This window comes from Rhinopithecus roxellana, chromosome 5 (assembly GCF_007565055.1).
Source record: "Rhinopithecus roxellana isolate Shanxi Qingling chromosome 5, ASM756505v1, whole genome shotgun sequence".
Taxonomy (NCBI): Eukaryota; Metazoa; Chordata; class Mammalia; order Primates; family Cercopithecidae; genus Rhinopithecus; species Rhinopithecus roxellana.
The window spans coordinates 7906726-7932865 of NC_044553.1; the positions used below are offsets into that span (position 1 = coordinate 7906726).

Genomic DNA, 26140 nt, shown 5'->3' on the forward strand with positions numbered 1-26140 from the left:
CAGAGGTGTGACTTGGAATTCCTCTGCAGTTTTCAATACAGTTAGTTCTCACACATCGAGACCTCACATGATCCCTTGCAGTAGATGATGTTCAATAAACACGTGTTTCTTGATGCTCCTTTCCTTCCAGAGATGAACCTTGCCCTCCTTTAGCAGAGATGTTGACTCTCAGCAATGATAGCTGAGCCTGTAGTTTTTCTCTGTTCAAAGTTGTCTCCTGGCCACTCATTAATATACATGAGAAAGCAGAGAAAGAGTAATTGAGGTATGAATGGCCCAATTTTCTTTTCTATATTTTATACTAAAACTTCTATGGTTTTGATAGAATGTCAGATTTCCTATTTAAAGGAAATCGGCTAACATTTATTCAGAACTTTTGTGTATATATAGAAGATTATATATGTATATAATATATATAGAAGATTATATATATGGCCATAGAAGATTATATATATGTGAATATATATATAAATATATTTTTATATATGTGTATATATATACACACACATACATATAATGGGTGTGAGTCACATGTGGCTTAAGTATCTTGAGTTGGAAGCCCATACGGTGAGCAGTACAGTGAGTTGTTTCTAAGTTAATTTCTATGGCAAGTGTCAACGATCTTAAAAATGTTAGCCTAATTAGGAAGCAGTTTTGATCTTTGATACTGCAGGGATTTTGCCATAAATAGTTATGGGAAACTTGCCAGCTTATCAGGGTGGATTGGCATTAAGAAAGCTGGTGCTCAGTTTCTCTGTTCCTCCTTCCTAGCATAAATCATTTCCTCTACTCCAAAACTCTAACAATTGGGCTTAGAATTGTACTATGTACTGAATAAGAAATTGGAAACAGAAATTCAGATTCTCTCCATGCCCTGTTTCCTCCTGTCTTGCTGGCTCATTTGGGATGTTATGTCATTTTCTTTTTTCTTCAACTTTTATTTTAGCTTCAGAGGTACTTGTGCAGGATGTGCAGGTTTGTTGCATAGGTAAATGTGTGCCATGGTGGTTTGCTGCACAGATCATCCCATCACCTAGGTATTAAGCCCAGCATCCATGAGCTATTCTGCCTGATGCTCTCCCTCCCCCAACCACCCCCTCCTGACAGGCCCCAGTGTGTGTTGTTCCCCCACCATGTGACCATGTGTTCTCATTATTCAGCTCCCACTTGTAAGTGAGAACATGTGGTGTTTGGTTATCTGTTTCTGTGTTAGTTTGCTGAGGATAATGGCTTTCAGCTCCATCCTGGTCCCTGCAAAGGACATGATTCTGTTCCTTTTTATGGCTCCATAGTATTCCATGGTGTATATGTACATTTTCTTTATTCAATCAATAATTGATGGGCATATAGGACGATTCCATGCCTTTGCTACTGTGAATAGTGCCACAATGAACCAGTTCATGCATGTATCTTTATAATAAAATGATATATATCCTTTTGGATATATACCCAGTAATGGGATTGCTGGATCAAATGGTATTTCTGCCTCTAGGTCTTTGAGGAATCACAACACTGTATTCTACAATGGTTGAACTAATTTCCACTTCCACCAACCGTGTAAAAGTGTTCCTTTTTATCTGCAACCTTGCCAACATCTGTTGTGTTTTGACTTTTTAGTAATAGCTGTTCTGACTGGCATGAGATAATATTTCATTGTGGTTCTGATTTGCATTTCTCAAATGCTCAGTGATGTTAAGTTTCTATTCATATACTTGTTGGCCACATGTATGTCTTCTTTTGAGAAGTGTCTGTTCATGTCCTTTGCCCACTTTTTAATAGGGTTGTTTTTTTCTTGTAACTTTAAGTTTCTTATAATAGCTGGATATTAGACTTTGGCAGGTGGATAGATTGCAAAATTTTTTCCCATTCTGTAGATTGTCTGTTCACTCTGATGATAGTTTATTTTGCTGTACAGAAGCTCTTTAGATTCATTAGATTCCATTTGTCAATTTTTGCTGCAGTTGCAATTGCTTTTGGCATTTTTGTCATGAAATCTTTGCCTGTGTCTATGTCCTGAATGGTATTGCCTAGATTTTCTTCTAGAGTTTTTATAGTTTTGGGTTTTACATTTAAGTCTTTAATCTATCTTGAGTTAATTTTTGTATATGGTGTAAGGAAGGAGTCCAGTTTCAATTTTCTGTATATGGCTAGCCAGCTCTCCCAGCACCATTCATTAAATAGGGAGTCTTTTCCCCATTGCTTGTTTCTGTTAGGTTTGTTGAAGATCATATGATTATAGGTGTGTGTTTTATTTCTGAGTTCTCTATTCTGTTCCATTGGTCTATGTGTCTGCTCTTGTACTAGTACCATGCTGTTTCGGTTACTGTAGCCTTGTAGTATAGTTTGAAGTCGGGTAGCATGATGAGTCCAGTTTTGTTCTTTTTGCTTATGATTGTCTTGGGTATTCAGGCTCTTTTTTGGTTCCATATGATTTTTAAATAGATTTTTCCAATTACTGTGAAGAATGTCAATGGTAGCTTAATGGGAATAACATTGAATCTATAAATTACTTTGGGCAGTATGGCCATTTTTACAATTTTGATTCTTCTATTCATGAGCATGGAACGTTTTTCCATTTGTTTGTGTCCTTTCTGATTTCTTTGAGCCATGGTTTTAGTTCTCCTTGAAGAGGTCCTTCACATCCCTTGTTAGCTATATTCCTAAGTATTTTATTTTCTTTGTAGTAGTTCTGAATGGGAGTTCATTCATGATTTGGCTCTCTGCTCACCTATTATTGGCATATAAGAATGCTAGCTATTTTTGCACGCTGATTTTGTATCCTGAGACTTTGCTGAAGTTGCTTATCAGCTTAAGAAGCTTTTGGGCTGAGACAATGGGGTTTTCTAGATATAGAAAATATTCATAGTGAATACCATTCATAGGAGTGGTGAGAGAGGGCATTTTTGTCTTGTACCGGTTTTCAAGGGGAATGCTTCTAGCTTTTGCCCTTTCAGTATGATATTGGCTGTGGGTTTGTAATATATGGATCTTATTATTTTGAGGTATGTTCCTTCAATATCTAGTTTATTGAGAGTTTTTAACTTGAAGGGATGTTGAATTTTATCAAATACCTTTTTTGTTAGGTGTCTATTCTAAATAGGCATCTATTGAGATAATCATGTGCTTTTGTCTTTAGATCTGTTTATGTAACTAATCACATTTATTGATTTGAACATGTTGAACCAACCTTGCATCCCGGGGATGAAGCCAGCTTGATTGTGGTGGATAGGCTTTTTAATGTGCTGCTTGATTTGGTTTGCCGGTATTTTATTGAGGACTTTTGCATTGATGGTCATTAAGGATATTGGGCTGAAGTTTTCTTTTTGTCATAGCTCTGCAGGGTTTTATTATCAGGATTATGCTGGCCTCATAGAATGAGTTAGGGAGAGTTTCTCCTTTTCAATTTATTGGAATAGTTTCAGTAGAAATGGTACCAGCTCTTCTTTGTACCTTTGGTAGAATTCAGCTGTGAATCTGTTTGGTTTTGGGCTTTTTTTGGGGGGGGGTTGATAAGCTTTTTATTACTACCTCAATTTCAGAAATCATTATTCGTCTATTCAGGGATTCAATTTCTTCCTGGTTCAATGTTGGGAGGGTGTATGTGTCCAGGATTGTATCCATTTCCTCTAGATTTTCTAGTTTATGTCATAGAGATGTTTGTAGTATCTTCTAATGGTTGTTTGTATTTCTGTGAGGTCAGTGGTGATATCCCCCTTACCATTTCTGATTGTGTTTATTTTATTCTTCTTTATTAGTCTAGCTAGGTTTCTAGCTTTTTGTTTGTTTTTCTTTTAACAGTCAGGCTACTCTACTATAGGGCTGCTCTGGTTTGCTGGGGTCTGCTCCAGACCCTAGTTGCCTTGGTTTTTACCATACCTGGAGATGTCACCAGTGAAGGCTGTGAAACAGCAAAGATGGCAGCCAGTTCCTTCCTCTGGAAGCTCCATCCTGGGGGTACTGACCTGTTTCCAGCCTGACTGCATCTGTAGGAGGTGGCTAGAGACCCCTGTTGGGAGGTCTCACCCAGTCAGGAGAAACAGGGTCAGGCACCCACTTGAAGAAGCAGTCTGGTTGCTTTTTGATAGAACAGGTGTGTAATTTTTTTGTGCTGGGCTGGAGATGTGAGTGAGGGACAGCTCTCCGCTTCATTTTTCAGTCGCTGACACAGCAGCTCATCTCCAGACCAGGAAATCCTTATTCTGGTCTGACTAGAAATTGCTCCTTTTTCTTTTAACCCTGTCTACTTTTCTCACAGGACCTCTTCAGATCCTCTTTCTCTGATGGTTTAAATCAGATCCTGCTACTGCTACCTGGTAACACAGCTCTGTCTGGGTCCAGAGAAGCAAATGGGTACTATCAACCACACAGGCTGTTCCAGAACAATTGCATTCCATGTTGTGGCACAGCAGGCATGAATCTGTGATGGAGGCATCACACTCACCCAAAGAACAGAGTAGGCTACAGTTGCTCAAGTTTATTTTACAGGGTTTCTGTTTAAAGTTAGACAGCAGCTGCCTGTCCTTTCAGTTGAGCTCTTGCCATCATAGTGGAGAAGGCAGTCAGCCAACAGCATGGCACAGCGCCACGCTCCTATTCCTCCTCAATTCGTAGGCTTACATCTGGCTCTTGGGGAAGATCTCAGGTGAAGAGCTATCTTAAGGCTCACTGTCCAGTTAGGAATTGTTCCTTGGGTGGCTTTTACATCTCCAGTAGGGAAGCAGAATCCTCTATCCAGAGGTAGGGTTGGATGATGCATTGTTGGTAGGACTAGAGAGAACTTAGAAAGGCTTTCTGTCCCCCGAATATTCCCCCAGAAACTTGTTGCACTATTAAGGAATCATTTATTTGTGTTAACAAATACTCTTTATATATTTTTAAACTTTTTTTAGAGACAGGGTCTCATTGTGTTGCCTAGGTTGGTCTCAAACTCCTGACCTCAAGCAATCTCTCACCTCAGCCTCCCAACAAATACCCTTTTAGACATGTTTATTATTTATACCTAAAAATAGATTGCTTGTTTATCAAATTTTTACATTAATTGTAAAACAAGCTGGGCACTTCCTAGAGAAGGGAAAGGGGCTCACAGGTCAGGGACAAGGACAAAGGGGTTGTCTAGAATAACAAGGTATCATGCGTGGATGGAGGGGTGGTGGGGTAGGGGTAGAACTTTTGGCAATCAGTATGTGAATTTTGAGTACCAGTGACTCCTACATCTGTATTCACAGTCCCAGATTCTCTCCAGAGTCCCAAATCCATATTTACAATTTCCCTTTCAATAGATCCATCTAGAGTCCAACAGGCACCTTAAATGCAGCATGTTCCTAAACCTAAATCCATCCTTTCTTCTTTACTGCCCATACTCATACCTTTTCTCTACTCCAAGCCTTTTTGAATTTTCCCCCCACTCAATCACCCTTTCCAAAGGCTTTATCTCATACATTTCTCTGCTCTAAGCCCCCACTGCCCGTGGCTTCTTTCTGGCTCTCAGTTTCTTCACACGGCCAATTGCAAATGGCCTTTTTATTGGTCTTTCTCCCTTCATCTCCCTCTTTCTACTTTATTTCCTCCTCCATACCACTGCCAAAATTAACTGTCTGAACACAAGTCTGATCACCATTCTCCTCCAAAAACCTTTCCTGTAACAATCTGCCATAGCTACAGAATAAAGTCTAAACTCTGAAATACACTACACAGAGCTTGTCTCCGTCTAGCCACTCCACCATGTCCACCACTGGAGCACCGGCTTTGGTGACATTTCTTATGCTCTTTCCTCTGCATGAAATGGCCTTTTCCTATTCTAATCCTTTCTTCACCATTCCATCAGATCTAGCCTTCTCTGCAAAGCTGTCACCATTCCATCAGATCTAGCATAATTATTGCCTTCTCTGAAAAGCTCTCTCTAGCTTCCCCAGGCCTCCCTCTCAGTGCCCAGAACATTTTATACAGTACAGCTCCTATAGTTGGAGCACTAATGTTTGACAAGTGTCTGTACACAGGAAGTGCTCAATTAATGTTTACTGTTAAATGAAGAGGATGGTGGTGAAGAGAGGCTCCAAGAGATTACAGAAGGTGCCAGAGGGAGAAGAGAAAACAGTGAACATCAAGTTAAAACAGCAAATGAGCTATGCCATATACAATCATCAGACCGGAAGAGATTAAAAAGACTCACAGTGCCCAGTGTTGAGGGTGAAGGAGGAAAATGGGTGTTTTCATTTGCTGCTGGATGCTTGATATCCTGATCGAGACTGTGGAAGGAAATTTTGACAGTATGCACTTTAAAAAGATGACAGGATTTGACCCAGCACTTCCAGGCTGAAGAATTCCCCTTAAGCAAATGATCTGACCAGCATTTAATATTTATATAAAGATCCCTGTTTATATCAACAATAACCTAGTGACTGCTGAAACATCTAACTACAGGCAATTGATTAAATAAACCACAGCACATTTTTACCTTAGACTGTTAAACAGTCATTAAAAGTGATAATATGGATCTATATTTATTAACATGGAAGGATAACCTTTGTGATATATTGTAGAATGAAAAAAGCTGGTTATAAAAATATGCATATACTATGATCTCGCTTAAAAATATTAACATTAAACAATCATGAGGAATGTGTATTATAATGTTAATTGTGCTCATTCCCAGTTGGTGGTTTCTTTATGCCATTCTATATTTTCTGAATTTTTGAAATGATCAGAATTGGTTGTATAGTCACACACACACACACACACACACACACTGCAATAAGGCTATTTCCATTAGGAGAAAGAGCAGAGAAAGCAGCCTTAGCGATGGTCGGCTAACGCTGACTTCTGGTTCCCACTGTCATAGCAGCTGCAGGGCAGCCTGGCTGGTGCAGATGCTGAAAGCAGCAGAGTCCTCACAACCCAGAGGGAGCCGAGTTGAGGACAGACTAAGCATTGCAGTGGTGACAGTGCTAAGTGAAGATCCAGCAGTGTGGCAGCAACATGTGCTTCCAGATCATTCCCCAAAAGGCATGAGTCCCATGCCGTTTCTGTTAATATCCAGGCTAGCTCAGAACCCACTGGAGGATATCTGGAAGACACTAGGAGCTAAATTAGGTAGAAACCTGAATAATTCATGGCCACAGACCTTTTCAAAATTCTACTATAGGGGAAAATCATCTTTAAAAGTCTCTGTATCAGGAATTCCAGTCTGGCTGAGCTAAATAAAACCTAGCGGGAAGCTGGCAGTAGCTTCTGAAGCAAAGGACCTCCTCCTCTTTCCCCTCTCCCTTCCCCACTAATGTGTTTTAGTTCATAGAGTGCCTGCTGATTTCCAATTCCACTAGAAGTACTCCAGAGTGAGTGTTTGTTGAAAACACAACCCAGGGGAGCTGAAAGGGCTTGGCTGGGCATTGCAGTGGTGACAATGCTGAGTGAGGATTCAGCAAATGTGGCAGCAACAATTGCCTCCTGATCGTTCCCCAAACCCAGAGGATGGCTTTTTCTTGGTGATGGAGAACAGGGACGCTCTGCCTTCCAAAATGCTCTGTGCAGCTTGAAATGGCATGATCCTTGCCCGATCGTGGGAGCCCCCTCATCCTTTGCTGCGCCTCCCCCTGCTACTGAGTGTGCCCACTCAGGCTCCATCGCAGACCCTGCAGCCTGCTACTCCCCTCTTCAGCCCCTCAGTCTTCCCTGCAGCTGCTAAAGTGGCCTTGGCCCGGGCAGTGAGGCGGATGGAGAGCACCCCCCAGCCGTGCTCACAGCCACCTCTCCCACTAGGTGACCCCATCCGGCCCTGCCTGTTGCTACTCTCCATGTCCTTCCCCCACCCCTGGAGTGCTCCCTCCTCTCGGCTGCCCACGCTCATAAATCTAGAGGGCCCCAGAGGCCGGCATTGGCAGCAATTTAGCCAGAGTCTGTCCCCAGAGCAAATTGTCTGGGAGCTCTGCCAGCTTCTGAAGAAAATCTGCTTTGTGAACAGGGGAAGAAGCCTCTTTTATACTTTCTGCTAATCACGTTATTCACATAAGAGAGCCCCGTGTGTTTCCTTTCTTTCCCACAAGTCCTCACACTCAAGCCCCTGCTTGTCCTGGAGCCTTGAGGAGATAAGAGCAAGATGTGAACAGGTGGTCAACTATTGTTCAAAATATGGAGAAAACATAAAATACGTGTCCTAAAACTCGTTCGGTTTCTCAAAAGGCTAAGGCATTTTATTAAACACATTTTCTTAGTAAGGAGAAAAATAAGGCTCTAGCCCAGCTGGAAAATTTGCTGTGGCCCATCCTGAGCCCTCCCCTCTCTTCACAAAACAAATAGTCACATGAATTGCGTCTTAAAAAGCAAACTATAATTATAGTCTCTTGCCTATAAGCTTGATTTCTCTGTGATGTTTCTAAGCTAATTTGATGTTCTCTGCCTTGACTTGTCCTTTCACTTTTGGCCTTTCCCTCTCTTCCCACCCTTTTCTTCAAATGCTGGTCTTTTCCTGTTTCTCTCCTTCCCAGACTCCCTACCTCAAAAGCCAATGGAGTCCAGCAGATCAAGAATGACTATGAATGACTGAGGCTCATATGTTTTAAAGAAAACATGGTGAAAAAGTCAAGCTTAGGTGAGGGATATCCTTCAAGTCATGAGTTCAAGAAGTTATGCCTTAACGTCGCTGCTCATCATCATTCAAAATGTTTATACAAGGCCTCACTTGGAATTGCCCTGAGGGATGGTTTACAACACACACAAGAAAATCAATCTCAGTACCATAATTTTTGTCCCCACTTGGTTACATTTCTTCTTCATCAGTCTTGGCTCTAAATGACAAATCCTAAATGAAAACAAAAGTCACTCTAGAAGGACAAAGGTTTGCCACCGTTAACAATGCACATATGTGTATATACTTTATTTATGTATTTATTCTGAGATGGAGTCTCACTCTGTCACCCAGGCTGGAGTGCAGTGGTGCGATCTCGGCTCACTACAACCTCCGCCTCCTGGGTTCAAGTGATTCTCCTGCCTCAGCCTCTTGGGTAGCTGGGACTACAGGCACCTGCCACCACGCCCAGCTAATTTTTGTATTTTTAGTAGAGACGGGGTTTTGCCATGTTGGCCAAGCTGCTCTGGAACTCCCGGCCTCAGCTGATCCACCCGCCTTGGCCTCCCAGAGTGCTGGGATTTCAGGCATGAGCCACGGGATTTCAGGCATGAGCCACAGCCCGGCACATATGTGTACATACTTTAAATAAGCCCTGAGGACAATCCCAATGGAGTCGGTCCAAGATTATTTTGTGAAAACAGGGCAATCTTCCCGTCAGGCGTAGCACCCTAGGGCAGCCATTTTGGAGGAAAACATTTCAGTTGGATGTCTAAATTCAGAAAAGTTGTATGTTGTTTATTTTCAATCCATCTTGTTGCCATGGAAGGAGGCAGCTGTGGCATGTGATGTGCACTAATATTTATGGAGTGTCTCCTACAATGAGCCTAGCTCTGAGCTGAGCATTCAGTGTACAATAACTCATTTATTCTCCCAGCAACTCTGTGAGAAAGCAGAGGCTTTGAGAGGTAGGTAACCTGAGCAAGGTCACACAAGGAGGGAGTAGCAGACCCAGGAATTAGATCCATTTTGCTGACTCCAAGGCCCCGTTTACCAACTCATCCACCTGAGGCAGGCTACTGATTTTCTTTGTGCTAACACAACAGATGGTCGAGAGTGTCAACTAAGACACTGCCCATAAAAGCACATATGAATGCTCAGGTTTAAATATAGGAGTGTTCATGCCTTCCTTGTGTGGTTCTTTCTTTTTAACTTTCAATATCCCCTGACTTTTTTTTCTTCAGGAACTTGGTTCCCTATTTTTCCTGGATTGTTACTAATAATTTCTAAAAGAAATCCAATATATTTTATTGCTACAGATTTTTGTTCTAACCCATGACTTCACTTGTAGATGTTTCTCATGAAGGGGTGGCCTGCCCCTCCACACCTGTGGGCATTTCTCGTTAGGTGGAATGAGAGACTTGAGAAAAGAAATGAGACACAGAAACAAAGTATAGAGAAAGAAAAAGTGGGCCCAGGGGACTGGCGCTCAGCATACAGAGGACCCACGCCGGCACCGGTCTCTGAGTTCCCTTAGTATTTATTGATAATTATCTTTACCATCTTACAAAAAAGAGAAGTAGCAGGATAATAGGATCATCGTAGGGAGAAGGTCAGCAGTAAGACCTATGAATAAAGATCTCTGTGACATAAGTTTAAGGAAACGTGCTGTGCCTTGATATGCATATGCAAACATCTTCATAAACCTTTTTAGTGCATAAAGAGCAGCATTGCGCTAGCAAGTCCCACCTTTCACCCTAAGGCGGTTTTCTCCTTTCTCAGTAAACAGAACATACAATCGGGTTTTACACCGAGATGTTCCATTGCCCAGGGATGGGCAGGAGACAGATGCTTTTCTCTATCTCAACTGCCAAGAGGCCTTCTTTCCTCTTCTACTAGTCCTCCTCAGCACAGACCCTTCATGGGTGTCAGGCTGGGGGACGATCAGGTCTTTCCCTTCCCACAAGGACATATTTCAGACTATCACATGGGGAGAAACCTTGGACAATACCTAGCTTTCCTAGGCAGAGGTCCCTGTGACCTGTGGCAGTGTACATGTCCCTGGGTACTTGAGATTAAGAGAATGATGATGACTTTTACCCAGCATACTGCCTTCAGGCACTTGTTTAACAAAGCACACCCTGCACAGCCCAAAATCCTTTAAACCTTGAGTCACTACAGCACATTCTCTTGCAAGGACAAGGTTGGGGGTAGGGCACAGATTAACAGCATCTCAAATACAGAACAAAATGGAGTCTCTTATGTCTACTTCTCTCTATATAGACACAGTAACAGTCTGATCTTTCTTTCTTTTCCTCACATTTCCCCCTTTTCTTTTCAACAAAACCACCATTGTCATCATGGCTCGTTCTCAATGGTTGCTGTCTCTTTGGAACTGTTGGGTATACCTGCCGACTAACAGCAGACAGAACAGGCACACAAGGATTAATATGAAATTTACAACAGTAGTACTTTAGATGGTCTTAACCAAAGTGACAGGGTTAAGATTTGCGAGGCCATCAGCAACTCTTGCAATTGCCTCAGTTTCTGGTACCAACACAGAGATCACATACTTCACAAGGTAATAAAATATCACAAAGCTAATGGAAGCAGGATGAGATCACAGGATGGCGTTTAAATTAAAATTAAAATTAAAATTGCTAATGAAATTTCGGGCACGCCTTGTCATTGATAACATCAGGAAACAGGGTTTGAGAGCAGACAACCTGTCTGACCAAAATTTATTAGGCAGGAATTTTCTCATCCTAATAAGCCTGGTAGCGCTACAGGAGACCGGGGCTTATTTCATCCCTTTGGCTTCGACTGTCAAAGGTGGCATGCTTCCAAGGGGGTCCTTTATAGGCCTACCCTCAGAGCGCATTCTCTTTCTCAGGGATGTTCCTTGCTGAGAAAAAGAATTCAGCGATATTTCTCCTATTTGCTTTAAAAAAGAGGAGAAATATGGCTTTGTTCCGTCTGGCTCACCGGCGGCCAGTTCAAGCTTACCTCCCTTGTTCCCTGAACATCGCTGTTATCCTGTTCTTTTTTCAAGATGCCCAGATTTCATATTGTTCAAACACACATGCTCTACAAACGATTTGTGCAGTTAACGCAATCATCACAGGGTCCTGAGGTGACATATATCCTCCTCAGCTTACAAAGAAGATGATGGGATTAAGAGATTAAAGTAAAGACAGACATAGAAAATTATAAAAGTATTAATTTGGGGAACTTATACATGTCCATGAAATCTTCACATTTTATGTTTTTCTGCCGTGGCTTCAGCCGGTCCCTCCCTTCAAGGTCCCTGACTTCCCGCACATCTACACTTGATATCACCACTTTGTTCATCTCGCGAGTCAATGGTGGTCGATTTCGGTGTTTCCATCTCCGTGGAGGTGCAGAACTTCAAATGTTTAGTGGGTATCCAAACAGGAAGCTGATTTTCTCCTGGTGAAACACAAGCAAAACCTCTTCCTCAGGTTATCACCTTCCCTGTTTCCCATGTCTTATTTTTGTTGTCTTTCCACCAAATCAGTTTTCCTTCATGTGGGCTGTTCTTTTTACCAGTAAGATGTTGTTCTGCAGAAGTAGTAATCTGATTTCTATAAATGTTTAAAAATTTTAAAGTATAGAGTGCTAGATTAAGTTGCATCTGAGGAGTGGTACACTCCTTACTATCTCCCCCTTCTTTTAGTTTAAATAACTGAGTTTTGAGGGTTCTATTAGTTCTTTCAACTATGGCCTGTCCTTGGGAAATGTAAGGAATTCCTGTTGTTGTAGTAGCTTGAGTAGTTACATTTTGTTTATTTGAGACTAGGCAATTCTTTTTTAGATGACCAATTTGACCACAATTATAACATTTTCCCCCAAATGTTCTAACTTGTCCTCCTAAAGCAACTCCTGTGATTGCTTGAGCCATAAGCATAGCTTTATGCATAGCTCCTCCAATTCCATCACAGGCTTTAACTCTGAGATTACATCTGATCCTGCCGGGACCTTTCCTTTTAATGGCTTAATGGCTGATTGACAATCAGGATTGGTGTTTTCATATGCCATCAACTCCACTATGACCTTACGGGCATTCTCATCGGGTAATTGACTTTTGAGCAGCATCTTGAAGTCTTGCTACAAAATCAGGGTAGGGCTCTTTAGAGCCTTGTCTTATTGTATTAAAGGAGGGGCAGGCGGTTCCTGGGTCTTGGATTTTCTCCCAGGCCCTAAGGCAGATAGCCCTAATTTGCTCAGTGGCCTCATTTGGCATTATTACTTGTTGGCTAGCAGTGCTCCAATTTTGACCTATTCCCAATACTTGATCTATGTCTATGTTAACTGGAGGACTGGCAGTCCTATTTCTTCGGACCTCTTCTTGTGCCCCATCAATCCACCAAGTCTTAAATTGTAAAAATTGAGAGGGTGAGAGTGATGATTTTGCCAGAATCTCCCAGTCATAAGGAACGAGTCTATGTCCACGAGCAATGGAATCTAATAATGTTCTCATGTAAGGAGAGTTGGGTCCATACTGTTTTACTCCCTCTTTCATTTCTTTTAGCATTTTTATAGAAAAGGACTCATATCTGGCTTCAGCTACAGGAGGCTCTCCCCTCTTGGGCCCCTTCTTCAGGTGGTCTTGATTCTAATATTACTGGGAATTGCTACGCTTCAATATCTCCTTGTTTTCTTGCCTCATCAATAATTTTATGTAATGCACTACCCTGTGTACTAGGCGGTGCTGTAAGATTAAGTCTCATGGTGGGCGGCTGAGGATATGGTGCCCTGCCCTGTGGCACTGGAAACATTCCTGACTGTCCATACGGATTTTCTGGGGGCAGCCGATATTGAAGTTCGGCTGGCGGCCAGTATTGATAGGCTACTGGCAGCTGGGTCTTATTTTCTACCGGCTGATATTGTGGACACTGTATTTGGATTGGCATCACCATGACAGAGACTCTATCTTTTTCTATCTGATCTTCTTTTGGAGTTTGTACTTGTTTAACCTGCATTTGAGGTTGTAAAGTTACAGGCATCTGAGCCGCTGTAAGAGGAGTTGGCCATCATGGTTTAGACTCTGATGGCTCTGCTAATTCTGGACCTTTTTCTTCTAATTTTAACGTTTCAGGATATATCACCTCCTGTAATTGATTATCGTCAACATTTTGCGTTGACCGAGCCATTACCAGCTCTGCTACACATTTACAGCATGAACTTTCTGTTCCTTTCTGGGATTCTATCCCTGCCTCTTTTTCACAATCTACTGCATAGCTTTCAGGGACATCAGAAACTGGAATGCTATCTTCTTCTGTTTGAAACGGTTCTAAAGCTACTTTAATAATGACCCAATCATTCCATACTGTAAGTGGGATGATTTTACCTTCCCTACTTGCTTGTTTTAATTCTTTGCCAATTTTTTCCCAGTCTTTTAGATCTAAAGTTCCCTGTTCCGGAAACCACGGGCAAAACTGTTCTATTGTTTGAAATAGCATAATTAGATTTTTGGTAAAGACTTTAACTCCCCTTCTTTTTAGGAGAATTTTAATAAAGCTGTGATAAGAGGCAAATTTACTTTTAGTTTGCCCCATTGTTACCCTAGGTTCTTCCGAGTGCACAAGCTTACCGCAAGGCTGACTGTAGACGTATTCGGGAGTCTCTCGTGGACTTGTCCTCAATGACCACACTCGAGTGTACCTTCACCTTAGAGAAAAGCACCCATGTTGGGCACCAGATGAAGGGGTGGCCTGCCCCTCCACACCTGTGGGCATTTCTCGTTAGGTGGAACGAGAGACTTGAGAAAAGAAATGAGACACAGAGACAAAGTATAGAGAAAGAAAAAGTGGGCCCAGGGGACCAGCGCTCAGCATACAGAGGACCCACGCCGGCACCGGTCTCTGAGTTCCCTTAGTATTTATTGATAATTATCTTTACCATCTTACAAAAAAGAGAAGTAGCAGGATAATAGGATCATCGTAGGGAGAAGTTCAGCAGTAAGACCTATGAATAAAGATCTCTGTGACATAAGTTTAAGGAAACGTGCTGTGCCTTGATATGCATATGCAAACATCTTCATAAACCTTTTTAGTGCATAAAGAGCAGCATTGCGCTAGCAAGTCCCACCTTTCACCCTAAGGCGGTTTTCTCCTTTCTCAGTAAACAGAACATACAATCGGGTTTTACACCGAGATGTTCCATTGCCCAGGGATGGGCAGGAGACAGATGCTTTTCTCTATCTCAACTGCCAAGAGGCCTTCTTTCCTCTTCTACTAGTCCTCCTCAGCACAGACCCTTCATGGGTGTCAGGCTGGGGGACGATCAGGTCTTTCCCTTCCCACAAGGACATATTTCAGACTATCACATGGGGAGAAACCTTGGACAATACCTAGCTTTCCTAGGCAGAGGTCCCTGTGACCTGTGGCAGTGTACATGTCCCTGGGTACTTGAGATTAAGAGAATGATGATGACTTTTACCCAGCATACTGCCTTCAGGCACTTGTTTAACAAAGCACACCCTGCACAGCCCAAAATCCTTTAAACCTTGAGTCACTACAGCACATTCTCTTGCAAGGACAAGGTTGGGGGTAGGGTCACAGATTAACAGCATCTCAAATACAGAACAAAATGGAGTCTCTTATGTCTACTTCTTTCTATATAGACACAGTAACAGTCTGATCTTTCTTTCTTTTCCTCACATTCTCAGTTACCTTGTGAAGGAGAGCTCTGTAGAAATATTTATCATTGGTATACCACAAGCAGTTTGTGTTATTTTCTTTGTAAACCTTATATGAAATCTGAATACATAAACTTAGCATGTCATGCATTCACCAGAGCCATCAAAAATGCCTGGTAATTGGTCTTTACATCCAGAGCTTGGAAATCTACCTGTCCCTGGGGAATTATACCTCCAAGGCTAACACCTGAAGGATCCGTCTCTGCCACCTTTAGTTTTCTTTTCCCATAGGCTTTTGCAGCAATGATGTGTGTGATGCAGTTTTATCCACTTGTTTCTTTCTATTATCTCCAACCTTTTAGGATGCATATACCCTGCTCTGTCCTTCTTCCTTTCCTCTCTGCTAAGGGTCCACTTGAGGCAGTGTCTGGCTCTTCTTTCTTTTGCTCCCCGCCCTCACCAAGAGGCCTATAACCCAAAGCAAAGCTTGTAGGGTTGCTCAGTAAAGCTGTCTCATTCACCTACAGCCCTGCCCCAAGTCTCTCTAAGTGGCCCCACTGCTTTCTAACCTACTCCCCAGTGGCTATTACCAGATAAAACTTACTAAATGAAAAACAGATATTCCCCACACAGAAGACAGACAGAAACAGATTTTTAATCGCTAATAATTTTTGGTCTTGACTACAGTTATTTACTTGTAACCTTGGCGGCAGTTTTTGTACCGCTTTCCAAAAAAAGAAAGATGGTGACTGATTCAGATAAGATAGTATAGAGGCCAGTGGCCATGAACTGAAATGAAGAGGAAAGAAATTCTGATAATATGAATAACATCTTTGATCATGAAAATTCTTCAGGGCAAAGTGATGTATTAGGATAACTCATTTCAAATTGTGGGGGTTTGCTGTAGTAACTGGGAAATACAGATACTTGTAGTTGTAGAACACATTGGTTTACAAGCCATCAATGCTCACAACAAAGGAATGTAAGACATTGGGGAACTCTATTATGTCACCATTTTATAGAGGGAAAAATTGAAACAAAAAGAAGTTAGGTTTCTTGGAAGGGAAAAGATTGATTAAGAACACAAGAGCAGAAAACCAGACATCGTATGTTCTCACTCATAAGTGGGAGTTGAACAATGAGAACACATGGACACAGGGAGGGGAAGATCACACAGCGGGGCCTGTTGAGGGGTGGGGGGCTAGAGGAGGGATAGCATTAGGAGAAATACCTAATGTAGATGACGGGTTGATGGGTGCAGCAAACCACCGTGGCACATGTATACCTATGTAACAAACCTGCATGTCCTGCACGTGTATCCCAGAACTTAAAGTATAATAATAATAATAATAAAGAAATAACAATAAAATTAAAATAAACAAGAAACAAAAGATCTAGGGTTAATATAATATTTATAATAATTAAATGACAAGTTTAATGGACATTTTCTCTTTTGGTAATAATACTTCATGGTGTATGTATGCATAGGAATCATATGATGTTTTTCAATCACTTTAGACCTATTCAGTCCAGAACTAGAAATGAAGAGTGCTAACTTTTGGATCTTGCCTCTGTGATGAGCTCAGTCACTGAAGTCTAGCCAGGCTATCCTTCAACTTCTTTATCTTTAAAGGATTGGTATGCAGCTGGGGGTGGTGGATGGATAATAGTTATGCATATGAACGTATTGTGGCGGTTTAATTAATATTTATAAAATACTTGAAGATCCTCAGATGAAAGTGATCAACCAAAGAACAATTATCATAGGATCCCTCCCTGCTCCTGCTTCAGATTTCTGGGCCAAAATAAAAGGAGTTAACCTAGTCTGGAAAATCCTGCCACTAGAATTATGATTAAGGGTGTAGATGTTAAGCTTGTCACCCTAGTGCAGAGTGATGGTTTATTTTGGGTTGCTGAAATGCTGCTGCAAATCATTGTATCCCCAGGGACAACGTCGTATCTTCCATCAAGGCTGCCACTGGGGAATTTTCTGCCTCAGCAACTCCTTGCCCTTAAAGCTAGCCCATTCAAGGAAGCCACAACCTCCTTCTGATAGCTGGTGTAATGTGTCTTTCTCTCTCTCTCTCTTTTTTTTTTTTTTTTTTTTTTGAGATGGATAAAAAGAACTAAAGTCTGGGACACAGCACAAATTTGTGGGTTCTAGCAGCTGTGGAGGAGAGACGTTAAGAGAAGGAGTAGTCTGTATGTACCGGATTCTTTCCCCCAGGCTGGAACTAACTCAACTCTGGTCATGTGAGAAAAGCAAGGACTGGGGCTCAGTGGTGAGGTAACTTAGAGATCTTGACATGGAAGGGGCTCCTGTCCGCACTGCCTGGATGTCTCCTGAGATTGGCCATGGCAGCACTGACCACTGAGGCACCTCAAGGGCCTCCTTCCCAGCAGTGAAAAGTGCCTCAAAGGCACTCCTTCCCAGCAGTGGAAACTGGCATGCCTGGGCAAAAGTAGCCATTCAGAGGAGACAGAGAGGCTTTCCACCCACACTCTCTCAAAATTAGGAGACTCTAGTCTGATTGAGCCCTGACCATGGTAGGAAGAGAGTCTCTATGCCAGACTTTCCCAGAGTGCCCCACCCCCAGGGCCATCTACATCACTGGAGCAGCCTTCTGAACCTGGGCCTAGGACTCTGCATTCCACAAGCTCCCAGGTTTCTCTGAGCTGGTACTGTCCCCTACCCCACTCCTTGCTGATCCAAGTCCTAACTGAAAAGTTGGTCCCAGTGACCAAAACAGGCTGCATTTCCTGATCTCTCAAGAAGAGAAGAGCCATTCCTGCAGCTGGCACATTGGGTTGCTGTTGCCTCCTTTGAGGACATATCTTATATATTTCCATTCAGAGAATGCTGAGGAACAGATCCCTTTGCCATTCCTCTCAGGCACAGCACACAACTCGGCCAAGCCATCAACAGCTACTAAGTAAGAATAACCCAGGCCAGGCCTTTCTGCCAGTGGTTATTTTGGCTTTACAATTTAAAGTCTGGATGGCAGAGACTCAAGGCAAATGCTCTTATGCTTCCAGAGAAAATGGTACACATTTGATCAATGTTCTTGGATGCTTCCTGAATCTCTACATTTTTTTTTTTTTTTAAACTAAGGGAGTGTTTCTGTATTATTTAGAGCTTCTCTAATGACCTGAAGTGAGGTCTGGGTGTCAAGCTAAGACAGCGTAGTCTTTGACCTGGGCTCAAGCCTCTCTGAAATTCCATATGTCTCCCTGTATCCATCCCATGCCTTCCTTGTCTTTTCATGACTGGGCCCTGGCATCTCCTCAGTTAAGGCCTATCTCTCCTCTCCAATCCTGACTGGAGGCAAGAGGCATTTAAGCTTCCCCAGCTCCCATGTCTAGGGAGCTTAGACTAATGGAGCATTGACTAACCATGGGATACCAGAGAATTACAAACCTCTCTAAGTCTTGGTAACGTTCTTTGTGAACATGAGAAGAATAATTCTTCCCTTGCCGGGATTAAATCAGATTATGTATGTTAAGTGTCTACACTTGTGCCTGGCACGTGGAAGGTGCTCAATGAGTGGCCTAATGTCACTCTTATCACCTCTGGGCTCTTGTAATCCCTCCCCCACATGACTCTTCCTGCTCATTTGACCCTGGTTACAGCTAAATTGACCAACAGATTCTCAGGCAGGAGGTCGCTGGGTAGAGAGACAGGGATAGTTCTCAAAGTTCTCCCCTATGCCAGCATATTCTTCAAAAGTGATTCTTCTCTACAATTTTTAAGATAAAATGTTAATGAAAACAAATGACACAGGGAGGGGAACATCACACACTGGGGCCTGTTGGTGGGTGGAGGGCAAGGGGAGGGGAGAGCATTAGGACAAATACCTAATGCATGTGGAGCTTAAAACCTAGATGATGGGTTGATAGGTGCAGTAAACCACCATGGCACATGTGTACCTATGTAACAAACCTGCACGTTACCCCAGAACTTAAAGTAAAATAAATTTTAAAAAAAGGATAAAATGTTAGTAAGATCGGTTAAGACTGCAATTGGACCAGGTGCAGTAGTTGTGCCTGTAATCCCAGCACTTTAGGAGGCTGAGGCAGGCAGATCACTTGATGTCAGGAGTTCTAGACCAGCCTGGTCAATATGGTGAAACCCTGTCTCTACTAAAAACACAAAAATTAGCTGGGCATAGTGGCGCATGCCTGTAATCCCAGCTACTTGGGTGACTGAGGCAGGAGAATTGCTTGAACTCAGCAGGTAGAGGCTACAGTGAGCCAAAATTGCACCACCGCACTCCAGCCTGGGCAACAGAGTGAGACTGTCTCAAAAACAAATAAACAAACAGACAAACAAAAAAACTATGATGACAAGAAGGGAGAGGAAGCAATATGAGATGCAAAATAGATTGAGAAGGTGGTTGTGGGTATTGCTTTTTGTCTGTGTGTTTTAACTTGTTTTCTCTTTCATCAACCAGTAGTAGAGTTTTCACATACATCTCGATTCCCTACCCTCTTGTTCAACCATGATGGTGTCCCCAACCCCATCCTAGAACCTTGTTATGCCTCTTTCCTACATTGTGCTACAGGGTGGAAGCAGAACCACATCACACATTCCCCTCTCATTCAACCCTTTCTTAAATGGTTCAGTTCTGCTAATGGACCTCCTGCTTCTTGGTTCTAAATACCAAGGCAGCTTGCCCTACCCCAGTTCTCATTACCAAGATCATTTCTGCCTTCATCCCTGTGTCTGGATGCTTAACTCCAGAACATAACTCAGTCCCCTTCTACCACTCAGACCTATCTCTAACTAGTCCCTTTGCCCAGTGGCAGGACCTCTATTCTCCATCCATCACCTTTTGATGCCTACTGGCCGCCTCCCTGAACTTCAGTATATCTGCTGCTTCAATTCCCCATGGCTAGACTCTGTGTATATATTAGGCCCCCACTTCTAGTGCAACTGGTACCCCCATTTGTTGGAATCCCATATGGAACTATCTATGCTCCCTGGACATAGTATCTTGCTGTGGAAGAAACTCCACTGTCACCTGGGCCTACCTCCTACCACCTGTCTTGCCCCTTGATGATAGGTTTCCTCTTCCTGCTACATGGTCTTTATAGTGACCAGCAGTAGCCAGGACACCAATTTCTGGGAATAAACAGCTAATGGAGCTGAAAGAACATCATCAGGAGACAGGATAACAGAGCTGCTACTGATGTTTCCAAGGAGACCCATCCGTTGGACTTGAATAGCTGTGTCAAGGAGAACCATTGAGGAGGTTGAGTTTTTATCATTAAATTACATACAATCTTTACCTAGAGCCAAGTCAATGAAGTTTGAATCCAAGGAAAAACCAGCTTCCAATACAAATAGAATGTGAGACGTTTTAGAAAAGCAGGGCTTTAAGGGGGCTGAGACACTGCAAAGTAGTTACTATTGTAATGCAAAGGGGTTGAAGGCCAGAAGGAGGCACTTTCTAACCTTCTGGGTGTTCTGAACCCCTGAACATCAGGGCAGTTTGGCTGCTGTGCATCTTAACTTCGTCTCCAAGTTCTGTGGGGAGAGGGGAAAGTGCTTACATGGTGTAGTGGGGGAAACTGGAAATTTCTCCTCCTGCCAAAGAGCTGCCCACTGGTGAACTCCTTGCCTTGAATTCTCTCTTCTAAGGACTAAACACAGCTATTATGCATCCTAAGACACACTCACAAAAAAACAATGTGTTCCACCTGAGTTGATAAATTCTCCATTTACAGGGACTGGTTTTTAGGTTAGCTTTTACCATCTAGGTAATTAGACATAAGGCGGGTCCATGCGATCAGAGACTAGTAGGAGGAAAGAGTGCAGTGATGCATTGATTAAAGCATCCACTTGGGAATATGACTCTGGAATAGAAGACATCAGACTCGGATAGTTAGCCAGGGCAGAGAGAAGCCAACACAAACAAAATGGCATCTCCACATAACTTCAGAAAGGACCAGAGTGAGGGGGTATATGTGTGTGCACATGTGTGTATCTTTCAGAGTGAAATAGATGAAGTGAATTTCTAGCTGCCATTTGTCTGTATTCACAACCCTTTAGAGCCCTGTCATCTTGAGTATGTAAAAAAAATAAGTGCTTGTGCTTCCCTGAATACAGGCAAATTCTACTGATTCTTACTCTCAAATAAACATAAAAAGCTGTGGGCTTAAAACTCAGCTTATTTATTTATTTTGATGGCACTTAGAATGAAATGTTCCAAATTGAACCTTTAAAAGAGAACAAACAAAGTAACCCATTATGCAAATGGTATTATGGGATGTCGAGTCCCTGGGCAAAGGAAGACAAATGTATTTATAATTGTGTTTTCATCTTCCCTGCTGGAAACAGTTCCTTGCCTCTTTTAATCTGATGCCAATCTTTGAGTCAAGAGATGGTGACTTTAATCTAGAACTTCGTCAAGATGGCTATCAATTGCCTTGGTTATAAAGAATCTTATAATTTTGCCTCCAAATTGTAATGTCATTTTCAATGCCCTTTGTCATTACAAATACATGTTCTGTTACAAAATAAATGAATGATGAGCTTTGTTGTATACTTTAAGTGTTATTTTTATGAAAAATGCCTAAAATTTGGAACTGGGAAATAATAGAAATAATTAAGGAAACAATCTGTAATTGACATACTCCTCCCTCTAAATTACATTTTCCAATGGTTTATTTATAAAAGTTGACCAATCCGGTTTGGTTATTTCCATACATACGAGTCTGTATCTCTCCCCGAGGAGTTTGCTGGCAGACACGCTAGAAGCAGTAATGAGTTTTCCAATCCAGACCAGCTGGAATCAAGGCTCCAAATACTTTATTCTGTGCAAAGAATGCACCACTTGTCATATAGATATAAAAATCCTTAGTGAAGCATTAATAAAGAGAGCTGTTTACCCTTTGTGTAGCTATTATAGAAACCAATAAGAATCTAGAAATGTAGGTGTTTGAGTAAGATAAATTTAATTGTGTTTTTCTCAGTCATAACTCTCCACTGTTGGTGGGGAAGAATAGAATCTCAAGTTCTGTTAAATTACCTAGCTCTAATCCTGAACAAAATCAGTTTTCCTTCCTTAAGACCCAATTACAAAGCCTATAATTATACCATTGTCATCCAGGCAGAGGCAAATGCATTTTATCTTTGGCAAAGCAATGGACTGAAATGTAATTCTGCTGCAAGACTGACAACAAACCACAGTTATTTCAGAGTCATGGCCATGCTTGCAATTGAAGACCATCCTCCAGATATAAGCTGGCTCTCCAGTATGGCCTGATGTGATAACTCACAGATGGTACTCCTAGGAGGCTTGAATGGGGGTGACGAGTAGCTCTTCAGTCCTCCTTCCCAAGTTCCTGTCTACAGCTGTCAAGCCTCATTGTCCCTCCAAGCATGACCCAGCCAATGAAATTTTTGAATAGTCTAAGCAAAGGAGTTCCTCTTGGACAAGTATAACATACAAACAATTAAGGAAATTTTGTCTAAGAGAAAAAAAATTATCTCAGCATATTACAGTTAACCTATTTTAAATAACATTTGCATAGAAAAAGGAATTGGAGGCTTTACACGGAGTCATCCTTGCAAGGCACCTATCCCCATGGAACTGGTGAAGTATTATATTAAAACTTAATCAAAACTTGAGATCTATTTAATATGAATCAAAGTGTACCATAAAGGATATACTGTTGTAAAGACAATTTATCTCATCTCATGGCACAACAAACGAATATTACTTAGAAATCAAAGACACAAAAGAAATGTAGATTTAGATGTAGACCACCATCCATGGCACCCTATAAGCCAGGGGATTTTTCTCTAAGGGCAGTGAAAAAGAATGCTGGAGTCCCAGCTAGTCCACTTTGCTGAGCTGTGAAATCTTGGGCAAGACATTTATATTCTCGGAAGCACATTTCCAGCTCTATGTAATGGGGATAAGTGTACTAATGTACCCTGTAACTTCCTCCCAGGGGTGTTGTAAGGAGTCAGTGAGAAAACGCATATGACACTGTTATAAACTGTACTAAATACTATTATAATGGTGGTCAATCTTATTTTTATTATTAATTTTACCTCTGATATAATCTAAAGAGGAAGTATTTTCCTTGTGACCTTTCTCATTTCTGAGGTCCAGTGCATTTTCTCTCATTTTGGAAAATTTTAACCACTAGAAGTCAAAATGATGCAAGCCTTACTCCAAGTATTAACTGACTTCCCACCTGGGATATTGGTGGGAGATTTGGATTATGTTGTTGCCACCATAACATTGTTTTACCCTGAGTGACTGTGGCTATTTGATTATAGCTCTCTTATAGGAAATTATGCATGTAATTCTGAATAAAACAACCAACAGCTTCAGAATTACTCAAGCAAGCCAAGCCTTTGGCACTTCATTCATGCATGCATACAGTCATTAACTAAATTTAATACATATCGATTTGTCGGCACTGAGTGCAGGGAAATGAACAAGATAGTCTTGCCCTCAAGATGCTCACTATTTCACTAACAATAAACTAAATGATTTAATATATGGTACCCTAGATATTTCTTGCATTTCTAACACAGTGCTTGGGATGTGGTACATTTTCCCAAATATTTTCTTTTCTCTTCCCACCCCCGCCACCTGCCACCCCGATGGAGTCTTACTCTGTCGCCCAGGCTGGAGTGCAGTGGCGCAGTCGTGGCTCACTGTAACCTCTGCCTCCCAGGTTCAAGTGATTTTCCTGTGTCAGCCTCCCGAGTAGCTGGGACTACAGGCGGGTGCCACCATGCCCAACTAATTCTGATGGGGTTTCACCGTGTTAGCTAGGCTGGTCTCGAACTTCTAACCTCAGGTGACCCACCCACCTTGACCTCCCAAAGTGCTGGGATTACAGGTGTGAGCCACCGTGCCCAGCCCACATTTTAGCAAATATTTTCTGAAAGAAATGAATAAAATATAGCTCATCAGTGTTCTGAGAGTTAGTTTTCCTAGCAGAAAGGACAAACTCATTCAGTTCCAATTTTGAGAGGCTAGAAGAAGCTTGAGTTTTTTAACTTAGATATTCCTGTTCTTCCTGAAATCCAGAACAAACCCAACTTTTCAATTACTTTCTCCACTACAACAAGGAGGTCATGGTGACCCTTACACTGTAATGAAATAGTTTCTGTACTCATTGCTGACTCACTTTGTGCAGTGAAGAAGACTTTCTGTGGAAGAGCATTGGAGAGATTAGAAAGGAATGAGGCAGAGACTCCTGGTAGCATAAAATTTGGGGGTCCTATCACCAGTAGGTCTTGTGCTAGATAAGCCCAGGGACTCTTTACCACAGATACATTTCAGTCACTATAAAATGGGCAATACAATTTGATTTGGCACTGAATTTTAAGAGACATTCGCTCCACTCATTAGCAAACCTTGTTTGTACATGGATGTACCCATTGTGCCCTAAGGAATGGTATTTCAAAAATTGCTCTGTGAAAGACACCACTAAGAAAATGAAAAGGCAAACAACAAAATGGGAAAAAAAATATTCACAATACCTATATATGTCAAAAAATTTGTGTCAGGTGTATATAAAGAGCTTTTGCAGCTAAGTAATACAAAGACAAACAACCTAATTTAAAAATGGGCAAAAGACTTCAACAAATACTTTGCCAAAGAAGATATATGAGTGGCCAAAAAACACATGAGAAAATGTTCAACCTCATTAGTCATCGAGGAAACACAAATTATATACCGCAATGAAATATCATTATACACCCACTGGAATGGCTAAAATTAGAAAAGGTGCAGAGCAACTTACACTGTCACACACTGCTGATCGGAATGTAAAATGGCGCTACCATTCTGGAAAAGAGAGGACATTTCACATCAAGTTAATCAGTATTATTCTGTGATACAACAATTCCTCTCCTAGATATTTTGTTCGATATAAGTAAAAATATATGTCTACACAAAATTTGTACACAAATGTTTATAACAGCTTTATCCTTGATAGCCAAATACTAGAAACACCCAAATGTCCATCAGGAGGTGATGAATATACAAAGTGTGATATATCTATACCATGAAATTAAAAATCAACATTTCAAACAAGTAAACTGGCGGGTGCGGGCGGTGGCTCACCTCTTCCATCACTCTAGAAGGCTGAGGCAGGTGGATCACTTGAGCCCAGGAGTTTGAGACCAGCCTAGGCAACATGGCAAAACCCCATTTCTACAAAAAATACAAAAATTAGCCAAGCATGGTGGCACGTGTTTGTGGTCCCAGCTACTAGGGAGGCTGAGGTGGGAGGATAACCTGAGTCTAAGGAGGTCGAGGCTGCAGTGAGCCATGATCATGCCACTGCACTCCAGCCTGGGCAATAGAGTGAAACCCTGTCTCAAAAATACACAAATAAATAAATAAAATGAGTGAACTATTCATCTATGAAACAACATGGATAAATCTCAAAGATATTATGCTGATCATTAAGAAAACATAGATGCAAAAGAATGTACATTTTATGATGCTGAAAAAGACAAATCTAATCTATAGTAATAGAAAGCAGATCACCAATTATCTGGGGCTGGGGGAGGTTATTATGGTATTATATAGTCATTCAAGAGAGCTTTATTGAGGTGACGAAAATGTTCTGTATCTTGACTGTGGAGATGGTCACACAGATGTATACATTTGGTGAAACTGTCCAGTAGTATAGGTGTATTTTGTTATATGTAAGTTGTAGTTCTGTAAGGTTAATTTTAAAAGCTGACATGAAGCAATATATGTAAATACACTAAAGTAAAACTCAACTTCAAAACATTTATGTTAAGTACAAATTGTATTAAAGCGTTTTTATTATAGTGTAATATAAACAGCTAAAATGAGATTGGAGTATACAAATTGAGAGTAGGATTACCCGTATATTCTTTTAACAGTCATATAGTGATATGTCTCAGAGAATAT

The 26140-nt window shown here is 41.6% G+C and overlaps 1 protein-coding gene across 1 annotated transcript in view; it reads left to right on the top strand.

Moving 5' to 3' along the window:
* Positions 1-26140, top strand: part of FRMD6 (FERM domain containing 6) — a 256303-nt gene that overhangs the window by 10246 nt on the left and 219917 nt on the right. The gene's annotated exons all lie outside the window — the stretch shown is intronic.